The sequence below is a fragment of the Oncorhynchus mykiss genome, chromosome 1, assembly GCF_013265735.2.
Source record: "Oncorhynchus mykiss isolate Arlee chromosome 1, USDA_OmykA_1.1, whole genome shotgun sequence".
Lineage (NCBI taxonomy): Eukaryota > Metazoa > Chordata > Actinopteri > Salmoniformes > Salmonidae > Oncorhynchus > Oncorhynchus mykiss.
The window spans coordinates 49,810,311-49,837,533 of record NC_048565.1 but is presented as its reverse complement, the minus strand read 5'-3'; the positions used below and the strand labels follow the sequence as shown (position 1 = coordinate 49,837,533).

Genomic DNA, 27,223 nt, shown 5'->3' with positions numbered 1-27,223 from the left:
CCATGTGCAGTTGCAAACCATAGTCTGGCTTTTTTATGGCGGTTTTGGAGCAGTGGCTTCTTCCTTGCTGAGTAGCCTTTCAGGTTATGTCGATATAGGACTCGTTTTACTGTGGATATAGATACTTTTGTACCTGTTTCCTCCAGCATCTTCACAAGGTCCTTTGCTGTTATTCTGGGATTGATTTGCACTTTTCGCACCAATGTACATTCATCTCTCAGAGACAGAACGTGTCTCCTTCCTGAGTGGTATGACGGCTGCATGGTCCCATGGTGTTTATACTTGCACACTATTGTTTGTACAGATAAACGTGGTACCTTCAGGCGTTTGGAAATTGCTCCCAAGGATGAACCAGACTTGTGGAGGTCTACAATTTTTTTCTGAGGTCTTGGCTGATTTATTTTGATTTTCCCATGATGTCAAGCAGAGTTTGAAGGTAGGCCTTGAAATACATCCACAGGAACACCTCTAATGGACTCAAATGATGTCAATTAGCCTATCAGAAGCTTCTAAAGCCATTATATCATTTTCTGGAATTTTCCAAGCTGTTTAGAGGCACAGTCAACTTAGTGTATGTAAACTTCTGACTCACTGGAATTGTGATACAGTGAATTATAAGTGAAATAATCTGTCTGTAAATAATTGTTGGAAAAATTACTTGTGTCATGCACAAAGTAGATGTCCTAACCGACTTGACAAAACTATAGTTTGTCAACAAGAAATTTGTGGAGTGGTTGAAAAACTAGTTTTAATGACTCCAACCTAAGTGTATGTAAACTTCCGACTTCATCTGTATATATCGACGAGTGCCTCATCTCTGATTCTCCACTGGGCACACAATATCAAGTGTGCGTATATGCTATTTAGTGTGGTCTCAATCAAATGATCCATAGCCTAGCACTAAGTGCATGCTCGGAGAAGCACAGAGCAAAGTTATATTTCCAAGACAGTTGCTGGGATGGTGTAAATTACAGTCGTGACCAAAACTTTTGAGAATGACACAAATATTAATTTCCACAAGGTTTGCTGCTTCAGTGTCTTTAGATATTTTTGTCAGATGTTACATAGGAATACTGAAGTATAATTACAGAAGTGTCAAAGGCTTTTATTACATGAAGTTTATGAAGAGTCAATATTTGCAGTGTTGAACCTTCTTTTTCAAGACTTCTGCAATCCGCCCTGGCATGCTGTCAATTAACTTTTGGGCCACATCCTGACTGATGGTGTCGTGGAGGATCGTTACAAAATATAACACTTACAAGAACTTGTGAATTCAATATAGGCTTTTAATACAAACATATCAGAAGCCTAGATGGTCCGCGGAACACACCCTTGTCCAGAGCACTGGCTCTGATTTATACACATACAACATATGAGTCCATCCCACATGCAAATTAAGTTACTTCCCTCAGTCCATCTGCCACCATTATCTTTCAATCTGTGCTTCCTGCTTGTTCACGCCCAATAACGCCATATCTGCTTATAATGGTGACAGGACCTCTTCATGTCCCAAAAATAATACATGCCCATCTTATCCTATGGGCCCCTTAAGTTCAGCTTGTCCTTATTAGGACTAGTAGACTATGTGTCTCTTCTCTTCATGTCCTAAAAATATATGCCCTATGTCTATAGTCCATCAGTTGGTCATTTGGCTGACTCCCTCCATTGTATGTCCCTCTGACCTTGGTATGTCCAGCTGTCCTATGCTCTCATGGCCTTACTTTGGTTTCCTGTCCTATACAATAGACAATGCATTTTACCAGAATGGCAAATGCACTCTAAGTGTATCTTTCTCTTGTGGTACAGTATTACGTTTCTCACTATATGTACATCTTGCTCCCACAATGGCAGCCCATTCTTGCATAATCAATGCTTGGAGTTTGTCAGAATTTGTGGGTTTTTGTTTGTCCACCCGCCTCTTGAGGATTGACCATCAATTCTCAATGGGATTAAGGTCGGGGGAGTTTCCTGGCCATGGACCCAAAATATCGATGTTTTGTTCCCCGAGACACTTAGTTATCACTTTTGCCTTATGGCAAAGTGCTCCATCATGCTGGAAAATGCATTGTTCGTCACCAAACTGTTCCTGGATGGTTGGGAGAAGTTGCTCTCGGAGGATGTGTTGATACCATTTTTTATTCATGGCTGTGTTCTTAGGCAAAATTGTGAGTGAGTCCACTCCCTTGGCTGAGAAACAACCCCACACATGAATGGTCTCAGGATGCTTTACTGTTGGCATGACACAGGACTGATGGTAGCGCTCACCTTGTCTTCTCCAGACAAGCTTTTTTTCCAGATGCCCCAAACAATCGGAAAGGGGATTCATCAGAGAAAATTACTTTACCCCAGTCCTCAGCAGTCCAATCCCTGTACCTTTTGCAGAATATCAGTCTGTCCCTGGTGTTTTTTCTGGAGAGAAGTGGCTTCTTTGCTGCCCTTCTTGACACCAGGCCTTCCTCCAAAAGTCTTCGCCTCACTGTGCATGCAGATGCAGTCACACCTGCCTGTTGCCATTCCTGAGCAAGCTCTGTACTGGTGGTGCCCCGATCCCACAGCTGAATCAACTTTAGGAGACTGTCTTGGCGCTTGCTGGACTTTCATGGGCTACCTGAAGCCTTCACAACAATTGAACCGCTCTCCTTGAAGTTCTTGATGATCTGATAAAATGGTTGATTTATCACACTGGCAGCAATATCCTTGCCTGTGAAGCCCTTTTTGTACAAAGCAATGATGACGGCACATGTTTCCTTGCAGGTAACCATGATTGACAGAGGAAGAACAATGATTCCAAGCACCACCCTCCTTTTCAAGCTTCCAGTCTGTTATTCAAACTCAATCAGCATGACAGAGTGATCTCCAGCCTTGTCCTTGTCAACACTCACATCTGTGTTAACGAGAGAATCACTGACATGATGTCAGGCTGGTCCTTTTGTGGCAGGGCTGAAATGCAGTGGAAATGTTTTTTGGTGATTCAGTTCATTTGCATGGCAAAGAGGGACTTTGCAAATAATTGCAGTTCATCGGATCACTCTTCATAACATTCTGGAGTATATGCAAATTGCCATCATACAAACTGAGGCAGCAGACTGTGAAAATTAATATTTGTGTCATTCTCAAAACTTTTGGCTAATACTGTACATTTATTCACTCTGTGATAGGGTTGGATCCTATATGCTACCTTTATTGTCCTGTAAATGGTTCAGTGCCTATAATTTAGGCTGTGTGTAGAATTGGGCATAAAGGAAATTACCTCTACTAATAAATTACTACTAGATTATAGTGATAAGGAAAACAGCATACACATTTGGCTTGTGTATTCATTTTCCTATAACTAATCATAATTCCATTATTTTTACCAAAAAAAGAGAATACTTCAAAATGAGAAGATCCTGCCATGGAAAAGACGACTAGGTGGACATAAACTGTAAAGGAGGGGAAATAACTCCCACCATGCAGCAGGACACCTTCAGTTGTGGGGTCTTAGCAATGCAGGTTTAATAGTTATATTTTCAATAATGAATGGTTAGCTGTTATGTGACAATTAGGTCAAAAACTCTATTTTATTTTTTGGTGTAGATGGCCAAGGAAGTTACACAGAACTTCCCCAACATCCCCTCCCAAATCGATATGGAACCTTCAAAAATAAATGGAGCAACTGCGAAAAGAAATGGCTGAGGATATACTAAAAATGTCTGGTTTGTAATGACATTTAATTCAAAGTAAATGTAAATTGTTTCTTTTTATGTAGTTGCGTGGGACAGCCATATGTTCAGTTCATGCCTATGATTTCAGAGTTCAACAAAGCCAACAACTGCTTCATGTGTGCCACTGATAAAGAACCTGGATGTGGCCCAAAGACTGACTGGGTTAGTAACTTTATTTAACATGTTTATAATCTTTTGACAACAGTGACGGCATGTAAGACACTTTATTATACACTTTAACACAATGGATGGCTAATTCGTCATTCTGCATTGATATTTGATATTATTTATAACGTGTTACGCATTGTTTTGTTTTGATTGAATGTTTTACATGCCAACGGTGGTTCCATGTGCTGTGCCTAGGAATGAAGACAAAAGAGTTCAACAGAGTAAACAACACAAACTGGAAGTACAGTCTGTTGTTGAAAATGTATGCTATACCCCATCCACACTGAAGAGGCTCTGAAATGTACATCAACCAGGACAAAGAGAAAGTTAACACTGTGAAATGTTTCATACTTAATTGAAGTTACGTGTCTGTTGACATCTTGGAAAATATTATAGGTCTACAATTTGTTTCATTTGTCAATATTACATTTTTATTAATTGATTTACTGGCCACCATTACTGTGGTTACATGTTCAGTATATGTCATGGCCAGCAAACCCACTGCAGCCTACCTCACTAGCTTACTCTCCATTCCTGCTTTGGACAATTAATAGCATGACTCTCGTACTTTGCCCTTTTCCTTTATGGTTGACATTTACGAAGAAAGGAGATATTATCTGTCTCTCTCCTATTGTGTACCGCTGTTAAATACTGTGGGGGGAAAAAAAAACAGGGAAAATAAGTACTTAGAACTACCAATTATTGTAGATAAATATTAAAGAAAAGGGTAAACAACACTGGACTGAACTCCCTAATTGTCAAACTAATAATAATAATATACAACAATATAGAAGATACATGACTAGAGGTTATGCAATATGGGTGTATATCCACTGCATGCTTCTTAGGTGTGTAATTGACATGACCAAGGAGCTATTGCAAATGTGAAACTATGAAAAAATGTACGTTACACCGCGTGATTTTACAGTACACAAACAAGAGTGTGCAATATAGAAGGGTAGTCAGCGGACATTAGGTCACATGACCAAGGTGCTATTGAAATTTTACATTTTGAAAAATGTATGTAAAACCATATGAGATGAAAATGGTCAAACTAAAAGGTGTGCAATGTGTAGGGCCACTGAGTGGACATCCTGAAACTTGTTTGATGTTACCAGGTCACACGACCAAGGAGCTATTGAAATTCTACATTTTGAAAAATTAATGTAAAAAAAAAGCATGTGAGACAAAAATGGACAAACTAAAAGGGTGAGCAATGTCTATGCCATCGGGTTAGCTACAAACAGTTTTGAAAGTATTAGAAGTAATGGTTAAAGAGCTATTGAAATTTGAACATTTGGATTTGTCACTATGTTGACAATCCCCAACTGTTGTTGGTGGACGTAAGGAAAACTACAGGCGAATATCCAACCTGAAACTGTCTTTACCTCAGTCCAGTGGAGAGTGCTTTTTTTTTTATCTTGCTGAAATGTTTGCGCTTGCGTTCACACGTTTAAATGCATATGTCCTATGTGTTAAATCTATATTCCATCTAATACCACAATAATTGCTAGCGTTTCATCATTCCATCTCCGTACCGTTTATTGCAACATGTAAACATTTGTTTCATAGCCCTACGATACATGTTCATTTAGCCAACCATTTCTTACCCTCTGAGTGGGCGCGATGTTTATTGTGCACATGAATGTTCACAAGACTCATGAGGTAGAAGTTCTGTTTATTTAATTAAATGTATGGTTTCCTTTGTTCATATTTCCCGGGTTATGTCGGAGTTCTGTGTCCTGTCATTTTCATTCTGTTCCCATGTATGCATGTGTAACGGATGTGAAACAGTTAGCTAGGCAGCGGTGGTGCGCGCTAAATAGCGGTTCAATCTGTGATGTCACTTGCTCTGAGACCTTGAAGTAGTGGTTCCCCTTGCTCTGCAAGGGCAGCGGCTTTTGTGGAGCGATGGGTAACGATGCTTCGTGGGTGACTGTTGTTGATGTGTGCAGAGGGTCACTGGTTCGCGCCCGGGTATGGGCGAGGGGACGGTCTAAAGTTATACTGTTACACATTGTGTTGAAATATCATTAAGACTGATTAAGACGAATGTACCAATGTAACAAAGGATGTGGAAATTGCCTTTTACATTGTAGAACCAGTTTATTGATTGTATTTGCCAATTGGGTAATTATATGGTTCTGGGGGCCAAGTGCTTATATTATGTAGGTCTACCCGTTTGAGCTGTTAAACAGATTCAATTTGGTGTCTCAAGGGGACACTTTAGAGTTTTACCCTCTCGCCTGTGTCCGTTCAGATAGGACAGGTTAAGCCTGATACAGAGGCTATTCCTTTTGGGCTATTGACCATTTATCTTTGGTAAATCTACTTGTATATTTTGTATGATATGGCACTTTCACCATTGGATCAACTAAACCTGTAAATAAATCTACACTCTTTGGCACGTCAACCTGCTTTGCCTTCTGCTGATTTCATGCCCTTACGACTGCTACAAGGTCCCTATTTTACAATTACATAGGCTAATCAAAATGTGTTGTAGACAAACTCATGAAAAGGGCTGTCTGGTAGACTCAATAAATAGACAAAGATTTAGCACTTTGTGACATTGGCTGATGTAAAAAGGGCTCTATAAATACATTTGATTGATTGATTTGTAGTTGAACAAGTCATTGCATGTATACATGTTTTTTTTTACTTGACTTGCGACTCGACTCTACTTGCTCTTAGAATGCACAACTTGGACTTGACAAGTTCTACATGGGACTTGACTTGAAACTCGGACCTTGTGACTCGAATGATAGGTGACTTGGTCCCACCTCTGGTATTTACCTTTGTCCTTTACCATTCCTCTGATTTGTTTCTTCAGTTCAAGTGTCTCCCCTTCCAGTTGTTCGATCTGTGAGGTCAAAAGGGGTCATGAAGGAAACAGGGCCACTGGCAGAGCTAAAGGTTTTGTTCCAAATGTCACCCTATTCCCTATATAGTGCACTACTTTTGACCAGTGCCCATAGGGCTCCGGTCAAAGGTAGTGCACTATGTAGGGAATAGGGTGCCAATTGGGACACAGTCAAATTGACCTCAAGACATTTACCTCTTTGGTGAGATCCTGGTTCTCTGCTTTGAACTGCCGCTGTTTCAGGGATTCGGTTCTTCTGAATTCCGTCAGATCCACTTCCTCTTGGGGCTCCAGACCTTATGAAAGAGGATGATGGATGAAAAACAGACACTGAATGAAAGGATATCCACTCCAACAACAAAACTGTCTAGCCTCTAAGGTCGTTCACTAACTTTAAGAAATATCTCCTCTCTCTCCGTTTTTGATTTCTTTGTTGTTGTTTCTTGTTTCTTGTTCATATTTTACATAACAAAATTCTCTCTGTAAAGTGTGTTGAGATAATGTGAAATTAACTTTAAATGTGACTTAACGTTTTTTAATTTAATTAGTTTGGTGACTTACCGAGACTTTCCTTAACATCTGCATTGATTCTCATTTCCAGCTGGTTGATATCTGTGGTCATGGCCTCCGTCTCGCGGTCTCACACTCTCATCTGATTCTTACATTCTTTGATCTCAGCGATGGCCACCTGCAGACCATCAGTGCCCTGCAGGACAGTAAAGAGAGCCTAGAAAGATCAGCCATGGCTTTCGAACTTTGTTTAATCTAGGAAACAAGCTTTGACAGACCAGACATTTCGAAAACAAAATCTGTTGCATGAGTCATGAGAATAACCACAGGGGTTGGGAGAATTGGTTTTTGATTAGTTTATAGGAACTTGGGTTTGTTGGAGAACCCTTAAGCGACTGGGCGTGTGTGAAACTGGACAGGCTGGGCAGACTTACAGACTCGTAGATTATCATGTGGTTTAGGGTGTCCCTGGCGTCTGTCTTGGCTAGCTCGGCCACACGTTCTGCCTCCCGTGCTCTTGTCTCTGTGGCTTGCAGCTTAGCATTTAGCTTGTCCAGCTTCCTCTGCTGGATGACTGATGGCAAGCATGGGGGAGAATTTATTTTGTTGACCTATGAGCCATTGCTAACAATGCTACATCAGAGTCTATGGCTACACTTATACTAAAGAGCTCATGCTAATGTGCTAAATGGCTGTGCTTTTACAACAAGATAATTTGACAAGCACCTCTGTCTTTCTTCAGGGGATTCTTGAGTTCCTCTATGAGCAGGGCATTTCTCTCCATCTCCCCCGTATACTTGCTCTGTCAGCATCTTGATTTGATTGTCCCGCTCTTGCACAGCCTTGAAGACATTCAAAAACATTTTATTAGTTTGGATCGAGTAGGACGAACAGGCAGAGCAGAGCCAATGTTAATACAAGGACAACCACAGAAGATCACAGCAGGTTCTGATTTGTGAACAATATTGTGTTATAAAATACATGAGAAATTGTGCAAGGAGAATAAAAGAAAGCAGAGAGAGGTATGCAAAATAGGCAAGAAATCTGGAGGACTGAGTAACTTACAACACATAGCTCATATATGATCTGGTCACGAGTCGGTGATGGAAGAGAAGTTCAAGTAAGGACAGGAGAAAAGAACAGATTGAACAGTAACTAAAGAAGGAGAGAATCTGCAGTGGAAATCACAGATGGAGGTGGTGTAAATACAGTAATTCAACACACATTTCAAAGATTATCTTCCTTTAAACAAAAACCACAGTTTGAAAAAAAGTGTGAAATAGTTGAAGTCTGAAGTTTACATACACCTTAGCCAAATACATTTAAATTCAGTTTTTCACAATTCCTGACATTTAATCCTAGTAAAAATTCCCTGTCTTAGGTCAGTTAGGATCACCATCTTATTTTAATAATGTGAAATATCAGAATAATAGTAGAAAGCTTTTATTTCTTTCATCACATTCCAAGTGGGTCAGACGTTTACATACACTCAATCAGTATTTGGTAGCATTGCCTTTAAATTGTTTAACTTGGGTCAAACGTTTCGGGTAGCCTTCCACAAGCTTCCCACAATAAGTTGGGTGAATTTTGGCCCATTCCTCCTGACAGAGCTGGTGTAACAGAGTCAGGTTTGTAGGCCTCCATGCTTGCACACGCTTTTTCAGCTCTGCACACAAATTTTCTATAGGATTGAGGTCAGGGCTTTGTGAGGGCCACTCCAATGCCTTGACTTTGATGTCCTTAAGCCATTTTGCCACAACTTTGGAAGTATGCTTGGGATCATTGTCCATTTGGAAGACTCATTTGCAACCAAGCTTTAACTTCCTGACTGATGTCTTGAGATGTTGCTTCAATATACAGTGCCTTGCGAAAGTACTCGGCCCCCTTGAACTTTGCGACCTTTTGCCACATTTCAGGCTTCAAACATAAATATATAAAACTGTATTTTTTTGTGAAGAATCAACAACATGAAGTGGAATGACATTTATTGGATATTTCAAACTTTTTTAACAAATCAAAAACTGAAAAATTGGGCGTGCAAAATTATTCAGCCCCCTTAAGTTAATACTTTGTAGCGCCACCTTTTGCTGCGATTACAGCTGTAAGTCGCTTGGGGTATGTCTCTATCAGTTTTGCACATCGAGAGACTGACATTTTTTCCCATTCCTCCTTGCAAAACAGCTCGAGCTCAGTGAGGTTGGATGGAGAGCATTTGTGAACAGCAGTTTTCAGTTCTTTCTACAGATTCTCGATTGGATTCAGGTCTGGACTTTGACTTGGCCATTCTAACACCTGGATATGTTTATTTTTGAACCATTCCATTGTAGATTTTGCTTTATGTTTTGGATCATTGTCTTGTTGGAAGACAAATCTCCGTCCCAGTCTCAGGTCTTTTGCAGACTCCATCAGGTTCTTCCAGAATGGTCCTGTACTTGGCTCCATCCATCTTCCCATCAATTTTAACCATCTTCCCTGTCCCTGCTGAAGAAAAGCAGGCCCAAACCATGATACTGCCACCACCATGTTTGACAGTGGGGATGGTGTGTTCAGGGTGATGAGCTGTGTTGCTTTTACGCCAAACATAACGTTTTGCATTGTTGCCAAAAAGTTCAATTTTGGTTTCATCTGACCAGAGCACCTTCTTCCACATGTTTGGTGTGTCTCCCAGGTGGCTTGTGGCAAACTTTAAACGACACTTTTTATGGATTTCTTTAAGAAATGGCTTTCTTCTTGCCACTCTTCCATAAAGGCCAGATTTGTGCAATATACGACTGATTGTTGTCCTATGGACAGAGTCTCCCACCTCAGCTGTAGATCTCTGCAGTTCATCCAGAGTGATCATGGGCCTCTTGGCTGCATCTATGATCAGTCTCTGATCAGTCCGTGTATGAGCTGAAAGTTTAGAGGGACGGCCAGGTCTTGGTAGATTTGCAGTGGTCTGATACTCCTTCCATTTCAATATTATCGCTTGCACAGTGCTCCTTGGGATGTTTAAAGCTTGGGAAATCTTTTTGTATCCAAATCCGGCTTTAAACTTCTTCACAACAGTATCTCGGACCTGCCTGGTGTGTTCCTTGTTCTTCATGATGCTCTCTGCGCTTTTGACGGACCTCTGAGACTATCACAGTGCAGGTGCATTTATACGGAGACTTGATTACACACCGGTGGATTGTATTTATCATCATTAGTCATTTAGGTCAACATTGGATCATTCAGAGATCCTCACTGAACTTCTGGAGAGAGTTTGCTGCACTGAAAGTAAAGGGGCTGAATAATTATGCACGCCCAATTTTTCAGTTTTTGATTTGTTAAAAAATTTGAAATATCCAATAAATGTCGTTCCACTTCATGATTGGGTCCCACTTGTTGTTGATTCTTCACAAAAAAATACAGTTTTATATCTTTATGTTTGAAGCCTGAAATGTGGCAAAAGGTCGCAAAGTTCAAGGGGGCCGAATACTTTCGCAAGGCACTGTATCCACATAATTTTCCTTTGTCATGAGGCCATCTATTTTGTGAAGTGCACCAGGCCCTTCTGCAGTAAAGCAACCCCACAACATGGTGCTGCCACCCCCATGCTTCACGGTTGGGATGTCCTTCGGCTTGCAAGCCTCCCCTTTTTCCTCCAAACATAACGATGGTCATTATGGCCAAACAGTTCTATTTCAGTTTCACCAGACCAGAAGACATTTCTCCAAAAAGTACGATCTTTGTCCCCATGTGCAGTTGCAAACCGCAGTCTGGCTTTTTTTAATGTCGGTTTTGGAGTGGTCGCTTCTTCCTTGCTGAGTAGCCTTTCAGGTTATGTCGATATAGGACTCGTTTTACTGTGGATATAGATACTTTTGTTGATTTTCTTCTCATTCCTCGTCTCTTTCTTTAACTGTTGGATGTCCTTCTCTCTATGGTCCAGTTGAGCCTCCAGTGTCCGCATCTCGTCCCGCATGAAGCGCATGTCCTGCCCCCTGCCACTGCCTGACTTCTTAGCCATCTGGACAGGAAACCAGGCGGACAACAAACTCTAAGACTCCATCTGTTTACAACACTTATAAATCTACACACTTGAACTACCAGGATCCTAACACAATATTATGTCTCCATTTGCTTATGTGAAAGTGCTTAAGAAATCACAGACCAGGGCAAATTTGTTGTTCAGAAAACACAGAGAGAGAAAACCACAACATACAGCAGCGTAAGCAGAGAAGAATTAGCCAGCACGCTCTCATCTCGTTAAGTACTATGATTGACTTTACTATTGGCTGAGAGATAAACTAAGCCAGTTGAAGGAAACTGAGCAGCATGAGGTAAAATAACCTGTGATCCAATTCAAACAAAACTGCTACCCAGAACCGGCAGTTTTGATTGAAAATGGACTCTAATGATTCACCATTTCATTTAATGACCACATTCACACCAAGCCTTACCTCAAACTCTTGTTCCCACTTTAATTCCTTTGCCTTCCACTTATTTTCTGTAAGATACAAAAGAGATACTGTTAAAGTATCTACTGTGGGCAATTAATTTCTAACAATACACTTAACGCTTAATTAACAACAATGCTTCTGTGCCAACATTATCAATGAGTTCAAATGCCATGGTAACCTCCACTTTCTTCCACTACAGAAAAATATAAAGATTTGGGGTCTGTGTCAGTACCACCAGTAATAAATAACATGACACTGACTATAACAGACTGAACAATTAATAAAATCGCCACCGGACTATTTACATTGACACCCCCCCCCCCCCCTTTTGTACACTGTTGCTACTCGCAGGTCATGTACACTATGTGATGCAAATATAATCAAACTCTACTATATTACTTAAACCACACTGTGTAGAGCTTATCCTTCAAAGCAACTATGTAATGTATTCTACTGATATTAACACTGGATCTAATAATATTAGGAATGCATTTCAGCACAGCGATGTGAATGGATCAAAGAGTTGTAGTGAGTTTGAATAATGCGGCTCTGGGTCTGAATGGGTAATAATAGCATGGGACACCTTTAGAAGGCCCCGAGCGACTCGCAAGAGCTGAACTATTTTCTCTGGGCTTCCATCTTTCAGCTCCTGCTCCCATTGTTTGACCTGCAGAGAAACAGGGCACCCCAGCAGTCCAGTGAAACACACAGTGAATTTAACATCAGGCAGAAACACGTCATCAGTAATGCTTGGTGCAGAATGAAGTAAAACCCTGTGACCAGCAGTGTCTAGAGATCCAGTAACAAGTACTGCTTGGTCTTTTATATATGTTCCTGTCTCACTGGTAGTAGCAGAGAACAAAATTGCTTACACGTTTGTTTAGTCTACAAGCCAGGTGCTTGATCCTGGCCAGGGGAAATGGTAGGGGGATGAAAATGAGGTGCGCAGAAGAAGATTAGTCTGTTTAGGCATTATGCAGACACATGCAGTATATGCTTTGGCAGAAGGCAGGGTTGTTTGTTTACGGACAAATCAGTAGCAGAACCACTCATTTCAATGGTCATACATCCATATCAAAACGAAAAACTAGATTGGACTATTTGATTGATACAGTATCAGATTAGAAGAGGATTTGGGGTGCAGGTATGTGCATTTTGGAACAGTACTGTAACGTTACATGTAGACACATTTGGTTAATTATATCTGCATCTCCACTCTCGTGCATTTGTTCTAGGTCAGAATCAATTACCCTACTCCAGTCAAGATGAGGCATCTTGACAATTGTGTAGTTACAGCTAGGTAACAGGAACTGGGGAACAAATAGATGGACAGACACATTGTAAGCTTGGGTAATGCTGTAAAGGGACAACATAGAGCTGTGGCTATTATCCTTGCAATGTACATTTTAGTTGTAACTAGCTAGTTTACTAGGTTAGCTGACTATTGCACATAACAACATGTTTAGCTTGTTAGCTGCTGCTAGCTACTTGCTTCCAGACTTCCTAAACATTGCATTCTACATGTATAGAAATTACGTATACATGCATACATTTTCACTTAAATCAATATCCGTGTGAATCTTACCTTTTTTCATATACCTGACACAACGTATTTGGCGAGCTTACTTGGTATTTTAGCTAAGCATACAGATAGAACAATGAGAACATATTTGACCAAACACCTGCTCCAGTTGCTAAGTTACCACTGACAACAATCGTAAATAGATTTACTATGGCTGATAAAGTCGTTTCAACGTCGCAAAAGGCTAGCCAGTCATTTAGCCAGCTAGATAGCTTAGAGAGATTTTCAACACAAACATGTTCATGGTTTATATCAAGCAAAGTGTGTTCTCATCTTCTTGATAGTGTCAGTACATATGGGACAACACGTTTCTGAAATCAGTGCCCTTTTTAGCTTAAACTTTGCCCCGGAAGTTTGGGGATTTATTGGCTTGCTAGCGTTCAAATTGGAATGTCAATCGCCGAATACTTTAACGTAAGTTTCTAAATGTTCAAATTTCTTCTAACAATGTTATATGTTAGGACATGTTACTGTAAACTATTTTCATCAGCAGTAGATAAACTCGACAATGAATCGTGAACAATCAAGTGGAAATGCAAGAGGCTAGCCCAGCTAGAGGCGATTAGGTTATCTTCAACAACAGTTATCTAGCTAAGTTAACGTTGGTGTGTTTGTAAAAGGCATACTTCGAGACTTTATCTACTTCCCCAGAGTTGGGTGAATTCTTGGATAACATTTGTATGCATCTGTGTTAAGGACGTTATAGGCAGTGTCGCTAGCCAATGCTAACTTGCGTTAACACAATGTCTAGAAGTAAGAGTATGGGTATTTGTTAGCTAGCAGAAACCCATAGACTTCCAGTCATTGCGCTAACGCTAGTTAACTTCCTTCTTAGTGCACGCAGATATTTACAAAATGTATCCACAAGTTCATCTAACTCTGTGGAAGTAGATAAAGTAAAAAGACTAATTGCAAAAATCCTGACGTATCCCCAATGCTGGATGACAATATTTTTTAAGTTACAGTGACCAGCTAGCGTGGCTGCAACTACAGGATCTTGTTCTCGGTTGATATAGTTACCTAGCTAGCTAACTACATTGTTGTCTTTCAAGTTTTAATACGACATCCTCAATGCAATTGTCATATTTTTTTTGCTAAATATAATATTTCTGCATTGTTTGGGAATTGATAATAGACCTACTCAGTGTACCTGAAGGCAAACATTGTTATGATGCCAGTCATAGCAAATCTGGGCTGGGCACATTGTATTTTGTGAACCATGATAATGAATAAAGATAACCTCTCTAGTCTAATTTCTACTGTCCTGCTGTTACTTCATCCATCACAGTGATCAATGAAGCCTTTGGTTAGCGATGGCTGTCGTGTCGTGGAATGAGATTTTGATTTTGACTGGATTGGTGTTGGGATGCTACTGGAACAGCTTATCCTGTGGCTGTGTGTTCAACGATGTCTCAGCCATTCTGGACAATAAGGACCTGTGGCCCGCCACCCCACTCTGCAACCTGTTCTTCAATGACTTCTGGGGCACGCCCATGTCTGAGGTGATGAATCTATCATGAAATATCCTCAAGCTTGGGGAGGAAAGTGTTTGGTGCATGAGGTTACACATGACATGTCATGCACCACGTCTTACTTTGTTTATGCTCCCCTTGCAAAAAACATGCAGATGATCAAGTGAAAAGGTATTATTTAAATGTCAGCTGAGAATAGTTCAAATGTATTTTACACTGAACAAAAATATAAACACAACATGTAAAGTGTTGGTCCCATGTTTCATGAGCTGAAATAAAAGATCCCAGAAATGTTTCATATGCACAAAAAAGGCTAATTTCTTTAAAATATTGTGCACAAATGTGTTTACATCCCTGTTAACATAAGAATTTCTCCATTGCCAAGATAATCCATCCACCTGACAGGTGTGACATATCAAGAAGCTGATTATACAGCAGGATCAATACACAGGTGCACCTTGTACTAGGGACAAAAGGCCACTAATGTGCCGTTTTGTCACATAACACAATGCCACAGATGTCTCAAATTTTGAGGGAGAGTACAATTGGCATGGTGATTGTAACGCAGTAAAATCAATAACATTGTTGCTTGTTGAGTTTATATTTTTGTTCAATTAATCAATGGCTGTGGTGTATATCTGTGAACTTTGATTCTTGTCATAATGATAGTCAGAGGAGATTGATTGCAAGTTCCAACAAAATCACCTATATTCACAACAGCACTATTCTCCCTTCCATATTTTTGTTTCGGCTGAACTACCTCTTTAGTGAGCTCTGCATCCTACCACCTGCTCAACACAGGGCTACATGCCGTGGTGTGTGTGTTCTTCCTGCGCATCTGTTGTCTCTTCCTGGATAAGACCTCCAGCCTGGTGGCGGCCCTGCTTTTTGCAGTGCACCCCATCCACACAGAGGCCGTAAGTTTGCTCGTATTGTAGGCAAACACAGATCTAGGATCAGATGAAACACTGCTGTTTGCTGTGGTAGCGGCTGTGCATTCCATCCACATGGAGGCCCTAAGTCTGCTCATAGTGTAGGCACAGATCTAGGAACTAACAAGCTGAATTAACTATCCCTAAATCCTTACCCCATCCATGCTCCCGAGTGGCACAGTGGTCTAAGGGAGCTTTCTGACACGAACTTAGCTGCTTCTGTTTAAATCTGTGGATTCTGATTGGCTACAAGCACAGGAATAGCTTACATTTGCTTTGTTCTTACAAGGCACTAATGTTTAAAATACAATTGTTATTTAACTTTTATTTAACTAGGCAAGTCAGTTAAGAACAAATTCTTATTTACAATGACTGCCTACACCGGCCAAACCCGGACTATGCTGGGCCAATTGTGATACAGCCTGGATTAGAACCATGGTGTCTGTAGTGACGCCTCTAGCACTGAGATTCAGTACCTTTAGACCGCTGCACCATAGCGACAGAGGTTGGCTTTCATTTGTGGGATAGCTTGACTGTCAAATCCATGTACGACTTTTATACAGAGAGCGCTCCAAATGATCTGTGCCATTTGAGTATGAAAATGAGTCCTTCGACAGATAGGCGCGTATGATAAAAGCAATTGTACCAAACCAAATAAATGAATCTGTTTAAAGCAATCTATTCAGTATCATCTTGATGACTATGTATCACCAGTCTGAGGTAAAAAAGGATGTGTAAGCTATATCCATTAAATATATGTGGTTAAAATGCAAGCTTATAATGTAGTAACACAAACTGTCCACATTAGCGCAATATACAATATTTTAATAAATTCAGCAAAAAAAGAAACGTCCCTTTTGCAGGACACTATCTTTCAAAGATAATTCGTAAAAATCCAAATAACTTCACAGTTATTCATTGTAAAGGGTTTAAACACTGTTTCCCATGCTTGTTCACTGAACCATAAACAATGAATGAACATGCACCTGTGGAATGGTCGTTAAGACACAGCTTACAGACGGTAGGCCATTAAGGTCACAGTTATGAAAACTTAGGACACCAAAGAGGCCTTTCTACTGACTCTGAAAAACACCAAAAGAAAGATGCCCAGGTTCCCTGCTCATCTGCGTGAACATGCCTTAGGCATGCTGCAAGGAGGCATGAGGACTGCAGATGTGGCCAGGGCAATAAATTGCAATGTCTGTACTGTGAGATGCCTAAGACAGCGGTACAGGGAGACAGGATGGACAGCTGATTGTCCTCGCAGTGGCAGACCACGTGTAACAACACCTGCACAGGATCTGAACATCACACCTGCGGGACAGGTACAGGATGGTAACAACAACTGCCAGAGGCTGGACTGAGAGCTTGTAGGCCTGTTGTAAGTCGCGGTTTTGTCTCACCAGGGGTGATGGTCGGATTTGCGGTTATCGTCGAAGGAAAGAGCGTTACACCGAGGCCTGTACTCTGGAGCGGGATCGATCTGAGCTTGTTGTCATTACAGGCTATCTCAATGCTGTGCGTTACAGGGAAGACATCTTCCTTCCTCATGTGGTACCCTTCCTGCAGGCTCATCCTGACATGACCCTCCAGCATGACAATGCCACCACCCATGCTGCTCGTTCTGTGAGTGATTTCCTGCTAGACAGAAATGTCAGTGTTCTGCCATGGCCAGCGGAGAGTCCGGATCTCAATCCCATTGAGCACGTCTGGGACCTGTTGGATCGGAGGGTGAGGGCTAGGGCCATTCCCTCCAGAAATGTCCGGGAACTTGCAGGTGCCTTGGTGGAAGAGTGGGGTAACATCTCACAGCCAGAACTGGCAAATATGGTGCAGTCCAGCAGCTGGTGGCCACACCAGATACTGACTGTTACTTTTGATTTTGACCCCCCCCCCCCCCCCTTTGTTCATGGACACGTTATTCCATTTCTGTTAGTCATATGTCTGCGCAACTTGTTTAGTTTGTCTCAGTTGGTCAATCTTTTTATGTTATGTTAAGTTCTGAAAATAAACACAGTTGACAGTGAGGACATTTCTTTTTTTGCTGAGTTTATATGTAAATGTTTCAACATGTCATTTTAGGATGATTGTACATGTTGCCCACTAGGGTTGCATATTTTTGGGAATATTCAGAGTTGGAAAATTTCTGTGGGAATTACCAGGAATATATGGGAATTAATGGAAATATGCAAATTAATATTAATACCATTTAAATGTAGATGTTTTTTTGCATTGTATATATTTGCCATATCATATGGAGACAAACATTTACCTTATCATAAGTAGACGTAATAGCAAATGATTAAATCCTTCCAATATAAAAAAACTATTTAATTATGAATTGACTAGAACGTATTTACAGTATATTGAATGATCCATCGCATCTCTCAAAAATGTGTGTCTAGAAACTAAATCTTTGGTTGTCTTCCTCTCAAGCTTCCATGTCTTCTCCCTGAACCTCCTCAATGTCCACCTCTTGAACATCAGACTCTCAGGCCTCATATTCACTGTCACTTTCCAACCTTGTTGAGGATGGCTTGTTGTCAGGCTCTAAAAGCCAAACATTTGCCCGGATGGCCACCAATTTTTCAACCCTTGTATTGGTCAGCCTGTTGCGTGCTTTGGTGTGTGTGTTCCCAAACAAGGACCAGTTGCGCTCTGAGGTGGGTGATGTTGGTGGGATTTGGAGGGTGATGGAGGCAACAGGGGAAAGAGCCTCAGATTAACAAAGTCCCTTCCACCAGGTGGCTGATGAGATATGAGGCACGACTGCCATATTGCATCTCTATCCCAAAGGCCTTGCTTGGAAGTGTATTTCGCCAGACTGCCAAAAACCTTGCCCTCATCCAGGCCAAGGTGGTAATGACACCATAGGCTTGTTGATCTCTGCACCAGACAGGATGCTCTTGCCAGCATACTTGGGGTCCAACATGTGTATGGGCTTCAGGCAGAAGTCTTCACGCTCTTTGATCTATTTCAGAACTGCAGTTTCCTCTGCTTGGAGCAACAGTGAAATGGGCAGGGCAGTACAGATTTCTTCTCTTACATCTGTAAGCAGAATCTGAACATCAGACAGTATGGCATTGTCTCCCTCAATCCGTGCAATGGCTACTTCTATATGTTTCAGGAGTTTCAGGCTGCTTACCACTCTTTCCAAAAATACATCATCCAGGAGGATCCTCTTGAAAGGATTGTCTATATTGGCAGACTGATATGGCCATTTCTTGGAGACTCCTTCCCCTCCAGGAGTCTGTCAAACATGATGACAACACCACCCCAACGGGTGTTGCTGGGCAGCTTCAATGTGGTGCTCTTATTCTTCTCACTTTGCTTGGTGAGGTAGATTGCTGCTATAACTTGATGACCCTTCACATACCTTACCATTTCCTTGGCTCTCTTGTAGAGTGTATCCATTGTTTTCAGTGCCATGATGTCCTTGAGGAGCAGATTCAATGCATGAGCAGCACAGCCAATGGGTGTGATTCAAGGTAATTTCTGTGGTCCAAGGTCATTGACGACTTCCTTCAGCTCATCTGCAATGTAGAGACCGGTGTGTCTGTTGTCCTTGTGCTCTTGTGCTCTTGTAGAATACTGGTTGAGGGGTGGAGATGATGTAGTTAATTATTCCTTGCCCACGAACATTCAACCACCCATCAGAGATGACTGCAATACAGTCTGCTTTTGCTGATTTGCTGACTTCACTTGAACTCTGTTGAACTCTGATTCCAATAAATAAGTAGATAAAGCATGTCTGGTTGGAGGGGTGTATGCTGGGCGAAGAACATTCAGAGATCTCTTCCACTACACATTGCCTGTGAGCATCAGAGGTGACAACGTTCCTCCACTGAGTCAAAAAAACGTATGATTCCAGGAAGACCATGAGCTGTTGCTATCGATAAGGTGTCTGATTCATAATTTTCACCTCGACTAGAAGTAGAGGGCCATTTATCAGAGGTTGCTTGTTGTGAGCACTGAGGGAACTTTATGCACTTGGCCAGATGATTCTGCATCTTTGTTGCATTCTTCACATATGATTTGGCACAGTATTTGCAAATGTACACAGCTTTTCCTTCTACATTAGCTGTAGTGAAATGTCTCCCCACATCAGATAGTACCCGTGGCATTTTCCTGTAAAGATTCGAAAAACATGAGTAAAATAAATAAATAATACAATTCCATGTACAGATAAATAGTTAACCAGTTAAATTAAACCTGGCGCTCTAGACTAGCAATCCCATAGTGTCTGTGCAGCAGCTTGAACGTTCAACATTGCTGCTATAATAGTTAAACAGACCTGCATGCATTGGTGACATGGAAAGAATGGAATTCAATACAAGTTGGACATTGAGTTGGTTAATGTCCCTTTCAATGCCTGAATTGTTTGGAAATGAACTAAATTGAACTAATCTCAGCCATTACTGTCTACCTCAACAACAACTTCTCTCATCTTGCCTATTTGCCCCCTTACCCCCAATTTGTACTTGTATTTCACCACATTCAACCGAGTTGCACCGGCAACTAGACAGGCCTTAGAAAAACTGAATAGAAGATTTGAAAACAAAAACAGAATAGTAAAACAAAGACAACATTCTGCCACTCTGGGAAAGGGAGTTGTAATGTCACACAGCTCTAGTGCTCCCTCACTCTCTCCTTCAGCTGAGTGCAGCCTCTCAATCGCTTGGAAGGACCCATTTCACAATTCACAATGTAGCCCTTGGCCCGGCCAATGGCCTTCACGTTATCTTGGTCTGTAATCTCTCTCTCAACAGATCATTTGTTTTTCATTTGATACACTGAGCAATGAAGCTCCCCTTTATGATAAACATGGACAAAGAGACTGTTGTGCCATGCCTCTGTCTTTTAGCATCTTTAGAATGGCTTTCTTTCTGAATGTGTCGTTCAGAGTTTTTGTGTGCATCTGTGTCTGGTACCTGAACATATTCATAGTGAACATATTCAACTAGAACTTTGTTTGTATGACATTGGTAATCCTAAAGATGGAACTGAAAGATGCATGCTTTGAATAGTTTCATTGGATTCAATAGTTGCAAGTGGTTGAGAGATGAAAATGCTGCATAACAGTGATGTCTGTCAACGTATGTTGTTAAGAGGCTGACTGTCACTTGCCTGGCTACACAAACTCCTTGCTTTGGCCAAATGCTACACCACACCCACAGACGTTAGTTTATTCTTCGCATTGGATCTGGATCTGAGTACATGCCCTACGATTTCTAGACTGTAAATACGTTCTAGTCCGTCTGATTGGTCCCAGAAATCGATGGGTTGGGCTAGAGCCAAAACACACGGGTAAAGCGACATTTTGATCATTCGTCATTGGCTTTGATACTCAGATTGGTTCGAGATGATCCAATTGCTGATGACTTGGTTGTGTACAACACTGTCGTTTTGACGTCACCACGAAACATTTCAGTAATTGCAGTCTCAGACTGAAGTACTGTGTGTAGTGAACGATAGTGCAGCGGAATAATTAAGTTTGAGTCGTCAGGCAAGACTGTCACAGTCAAGTGTTTAGCAATTGTGTATCAGTCTATGTGTTGATCTTAGGACATCTATGTGGTAGAGGTCAGGTTAGGTGAGTCAACCTCACCTGGGTCATGTTCAGTAAGGTTCTTATTCTTACTGGTCAAGTTCAGTTAATACCTCACTTTGTTTCAAAACCTTTTCTCCCTACTGAACATGACACAGATTTGCTCTCCTCTTGGTTCAGGATTTACCAGCCCCAGCTGCGTTTGTGAAAACAGGACATGTGCAGTTCCATGTACTACCATAAGGTGGCAATCATCCTTCATATATTTCTATAAGTGGCCCCTGGCCTGCAGTCGCCAGTGTTACCTCTGTTGACTGCCTCCATGATTTAGTTCTAGGCTAGGTGACAGGCATTCTTTTCATTTACGGTCTTGTTGTTTTCAGTTGGGTGCATATTGTAGGTTTAGGTTAGCCTTTGTCATGGAGAATCAGGTTTCAGCCAATTTCAAGCATGCCTGGGAGACATGTTGAGAAGCGTGAACTCCAGAGAGACTGAGCAGGAAGTGTTTTAAAGGATGATTGATTGACGAGGGAACATCTTTGTGCCAGAAACGTTAACTTTGACCGTTTACTTTCAACTTTGTGCCTATGCCAGGTAATGGCTGTCATGGGGAAAGTGGAACTCTTTGATTCATTTATGAAAGAAGAACATATTTGTGCCAGAAATGTTGACTTTTTAAAAATGTTTGGTTCCTCTGGCAGGTGACTGGTGTTGTAGGAAGAGCGGAGCTCCTGTCCTCCATCTTCCTCCTGGCAGCGTTCCTGGCCTATACACCAGATCTAAAGGAGCCGATCACTCCATCGGTGAGTCTACTGTAGCCCTCCACTAATATTGTCCCCCTGTTTGTTGTGTACACACACGGGTTTGAGCATTCTGAGTGTCCGGTCAGCTCCATCAATTCACTGGAAAGAGAAGCTTGTTAAAGGCTGCGGGCGGTCATGTTGAGAAATAGATAAAGGCATTGCGCTGAGGAAAATGACAGTTGATGCCTTATTTGAAGGAAAGTCAGAAGGTAGATAATGACTCAGGGGTTTGATTTCTGAGCGATGATGGTTATCACAAGAGAGGGATGAATGGGGATGTGACTGACTGGTTTTCCCCCTCCTGATTTCAAGGAAATTAACATGAACTCATTGTCACTATCTTATCTTACTAGTTACTATTTTACCAAATTTTTACCAGCATGTCACATGTGCAACCAGAGAAAAAAAAAATCCTACACCACCTTTACTCCACACACAGAGATGCATAGAAAGCACTCCCCCACCCTACCTTTTAGCAAATCTGACCATAATTATATTTTCCTGATTCCTGCTTCCAAGAAAAAACTAAAGCAGGAAGTACCAGTGACTCGCTCAATACGGAAGTGATCAGATGACGGATGCTATACTACAGGACTGTTTTTGCTAGCACAGACTGGAATATGTTCCGGGATTCATCCAATGGCTTTGAGGAGTACACCACCTCAGTCATCGGCTTCATCAGTAAGTGCATGAACGACGTCATCCCCACAGTGACTGTGCGTACATATCCCAAAAAGAAGCCATGGATTACAGGCAACATCCGCATCGAGCTAAAGGCTAGAGCTGCCGCTTTCAAGGAGCGGGAGACTAATCCAGATGCTTACAAGACATCCCGCTATGCCCTCAGACGAACCATCAAACAAGCAAAGCGTCAATACAGGATTAAGATTGAATCCTACTACACCGGCTCTGACGCTCGTCGGATGTGACAGGGCCTGAAAACTATTACAGATTACTAATGGAAACCCAGACGCGAGCTGCCTAGTGACGCAAGCCTACCAGACTACCTAAATGCCTTTTTATGCTCGCTTCGAGGCGAGCAACACTGAAGCATGCACGAGAACACCAGCTGTTCTGGATGACTATTATGACGCTCTCAGTAGCCAATATGAACAAAACCTTTAAAAACAGGTCAACATTCACAAAGCCGCTGGGCCAGACGGATTACCAGGACATGTACTCAAAAGAATGCGCGGACCAACTGTCAAGTGTCTTCACTGACATTTTCTTATTTTTTTGAATTTTACCCCTTTTTCTCCCCAATTTCGTGGTATCCAATTGTTTTAGTAGCTACTATCTTGTCTCATCGCTACAACTCCCGTACGGGCTCGGGAGAGACAAAGGTTGAAAGTCATGCGTCCTCCAATACACAACCCAACCAAGCCGCACTGCTTCTTTACACAGCGCGCATCCAACCCGGAAGCCAGCCGCACCAATGTGTCGGAGGAAACACTGTGCACCTGGCAACCTTGGTTAGCACGCACTGTGCCCGGCCCGCCACAGGAGTCGCTGGTGCGCAATGAGACAAGGACATACCTACCGGCCAAGCCCTCCCTAACCCGGACTACGCTAGGCCAATTGTGCGTTGCCCCACAGACCTCCCGGTCGCGGCTGGTTACGACAGAGCCTGGGCGCGAACCCAGAGTCTCTGATGGCTTCACTGACATTTTCAAGCTCTCCCTGACAGAGTCTGTAATACCTACGTTTCAAGCAGACCACCATAGTCCCTGTGCCCATGGAAGTAAACCTGCCTAAATGATTACCGCCCCGTAGCACTCACGTCGGTAGCCATGAATTGCTTTGAAAGGATGGTCATGGCTCACATCAACAGCATCCTTCCGGACACCCTAGACGCACTCCAACGGGGCTGTAGTGGAGCGGGTCAAGAGTTTCAAGTTCCTTGGTGTCCACATGACCAAGGAACTATCATGGTCCAAACATACCAAGACCGTCGTGAAGAAGGCACGATAAAACCTTTCCCCCCTGAGGAGACTGAAAAGATTTGGCATGGGTCCCCAGATCCTCGAAAGGTTCTACAGCTGCACCATCGAGAGCATCCTGACCGGTTGCATCACTGCCTTGTATGGAAACTGCTCGGCATCTGACCGTAAGGCACTACAGAGGGTAGTGCGAATGGCCCAGTACATCACTGGGGCCAAGCTTTCTGCCATCCAGGACCTATACATTAGGCGTGTCAGAGGAAAGCCCATAAAATTTCAGAGACTTCAGTCACCCAAGTCAGACTGTTTTCTCTGCCACCACACGTGAAGCGGTACACTGCTGCTACTCGTGTTTATTTTCTATGCATAGTCACTTCACCCCCACCTACATTTACAAATTACCTCAACTAACCTGTACACCCACACACTGACTCATTACCGGTGCACACTGTGGATAGCCTCATTATTGTTATTCTTATTGTGTTACTTTTTATTGTTACTTTTTATTTTTGTCTACTTGGTAAATACTTTCTTAACTCTTCTTGAACTGCACTGTTGGTTAAGGGCTTGTAAGTAAGCATTTCATAGTAAAGTCTACACTTTTAAAAATTGATACCGATATTTAAGATTTTAGCTGCCTTTTAAGCATTCTAGTACAGTTAAATAGTTAACACACACACACGGACACAGATGTCTAAGGCATTGCATCTTAGTTCTGGAGGCGTCACTACAGTCCCTGGTGCGAATCCAGGCTGTATCTGGTCGTGTTTGGGAGTCCCATAGGGTAGCGCACAATTGGCCCAGCGTCGTCTGGGTTTGGCCGGGGCTGGCCGTCATTGTAAATAAGAACTTGTTCTTAACTGACTTGCCTAGTTAAATTAAGGTTACTCTCACACACACTGACCAAAAAGTTTTTTTTGTTGGTATTTACCTGTAAAACAATCAAAACCATTTGATTATTTCACAGTTGTTGTGAGGACGTTGGTAAAATGGGAAAAAAATGCAGTCAGGCGCAGGACACAGTTCTGAGTAATCATCCAAAATAAGTAAGATTCCAACAAGGAACAAATACAATGAGAACCCACATGACAAACAATAACGCACAACAGAGAGGGAAATCATAGGGTTAAATAAGGAACATAATTAATGCAATAGAAGCCAGGTGTGTATGATCAAGACAAAACAAAACTAAAATGAAACATAGATCGGTGGTGTCTGGAAAGCCGGTGACGTCGACCGCCGAACACCGCCCGAAGAAGGAGAGGGACCAACTTCAGCCGAAGTCGTGACAGTTGTTTCATTCTCAATCAGGATTGCATCATACATGTCAAGCAGTGAAGTTTCAGCTCTGTCTGTCTGTGGCCTCTTCCTCTGTGCACTCTATCACTGTGTCTGTTTCCATCTTGACCAGCTGTGTATGTAACATTTCACGTCAACCCTGTTTCTTGTCTGCATCAAAGTAGCGGTCCTTGTACATAGCATCTTGCATGGTGGTGACACAGTAAAGAGAGAATGCCACTGAATCACTTGTTCACAGCCTGTGTGGGCAAACTGTTGTCAAGGGCAACTGTTTCAATCGCCAATGTGAGCCAGTAAAAACATCCACCTCATCGGGAAAAGGGGCCATCTTCACTCCATAGTAACTAGTCAGCATTAACATCGCACACTAGCTGCTAGCTAACTGTTTAGCTTAGCATTGACAATGTGACAGAATCAGTGGTGTTAGAATTTGGAATTAGAATAAGAATACTACACTGAACAAAAATGTAAACGCAACATGTAAAGTGTTTGTCCCATGTTTCATGAGCTGAAAAAAAAGATCCCAGAAATGTTCCATACGCACAAAATGTTCCATATGCTTGAAGCTTATCTCAAATTTTGTGCACATTTGTTTACATCCCTGCCAGTTTTGTTGAGCAGGCGTTTCAGTGCCATGACAGAGGGGTATCACGTCTGCTGCAGGCGCAGTTGATGAGCTTATTTCTCAAGTCATTTGTTCGAATGGAGCTAGCTAGTGTGTCCATGTTTCAAACATGTTCTCAAATGCCATTGAATTGGCAGCAGCGGTATGACAACCAGCACATTCATGAGCATGCAATACGACTTTCCTCAGTTCGAAATCCTCGATGACCCACTGTGCTGTCAGACTCAGCATGCTCATGGGGAGATATCGCTGGTCCAAATGTCAGTCGTTAAGATAATAACAGTGACGCTATTACTGTGTAAGTCCGGTAGGGCAACATCTGAAAAATAGTTTAAAAAACACATGTAAAAGTGTGCTGTTGCTCGACCAGTCGGCGAAAGCCAACATCTCCCACAACAGAGAACGGTTGATTGTCAAGGGCAATGGATTCCATTATCTTGGCGTTAATGGATTTCGCCTTTGAGTTGTCTCGCCGAAATGTCCTTACTCTTTCAAATGACTGCTCGACTTGTTGACTGCTCGATCCACACAGCAGACATTATGGGCTAGGTTAGGAATGCTATGTTCACCTATATCTTACCATGGTGATTTAGCCTCAGTAGGGCCAGTTTTAGAGAGGTTAATGTAGTCATTAGTTTATATAGCCTTTAGCCAAATATACAATTCAATATTGTAACTGCCAAAATAATGGAAACTCTTAAGTAAAGAAGGGATACAAAGTAAGGTGCTTCCAACGTTAATTAAGCAATTAACATCCCATCATGCTTAGGGTCATATATAAAAATACTGGGCAGCCCATTATTTTGGCTACCATGGCTATGCCCCCATAGGATGACAATGCCCCCATCCACAGGGCATGAGTGGTCACTGAATGGTTTGATGAGCATGAAAACAATGTAAACCATATGTCATGGCCATCTCAGACACCAGATCTTAACCCATTTGAACACTTATGGGAGATTCCAGAGCGGTGCCTGAGACTGCAATTTCCACCACCATCAACAAAACACCAAATTATGGAATTTATTGTGGAAGAATGGTGTTGCATCCCTCCAATAGATTTCCAGACGCTTGCAGAATCAATGCCAATGTGTATTGAAGCTGTTCTTTGCTCGTGGTGGTCCAACGTCCTATTAAGACACTTTATGTTGGTGTTTCCTTTATTTTGGCAGTTACGTGTATGTTGTTATTCTTAGGCTTTACCTTCCATCAAGCTCTCATTGCATCTGTTGTGTCCCTTGGCTCTTCAAACAGTTCTGGAACATACACTTCTGCAATTATTTGCATTTATTATGTCAAACAGTCAATCTGTCAAGTGAATTTTCATGCAAGGAACGAAAACATAAGTAATAACCA

General features: G+C 41.9%; 1 long non-coding RNA gene and 1 pseudogene across 5 annotated transcripts; one reads left to right on the top strand and one right to left on the bottom strand.

Annotated features, from left to right (window-relative positions):
• Positions 1-3,530: 3,530 nt before the first annotated feature.
• LOC110524421 lies at positions 3,531-13,624 on the bottom strand. Of its 5 annotated transcripts, none has more exons than XR_005052015.1 (8): positions 13,252-13,624; positions 12,250-12,976; positions 11,667-11,713; positions 7,969-8,084; positions 7,677-7,816; positions 7,294-7,438; positions 6,928-7,028; positions 3,531-6,732 (listed from the first exon to the last, which is right to left on the bottom strand). It is a non-coding gene; the product is annotated as an uncharacterized LOC110524421 (long non-coding RNA). The 5 variants fall into 5 exon arrangements; XR_005052016.1 differs by having other exon boundaries at positions 12,250-12,333; positions 13,252-13,618; XR_005052014.1 differs by adding an exon at positions 8,308-8,328 and having other exon boundaries at positions 12,250-13,616.
• Positions 13,625-14,561: 937 nt separating this feature from the next.
• The window catches only part of LOC110532387, a 58,978-nt pseudogene continuing 46,316 nt past the window's right edge, over positions 14,562-27,223 (top strand).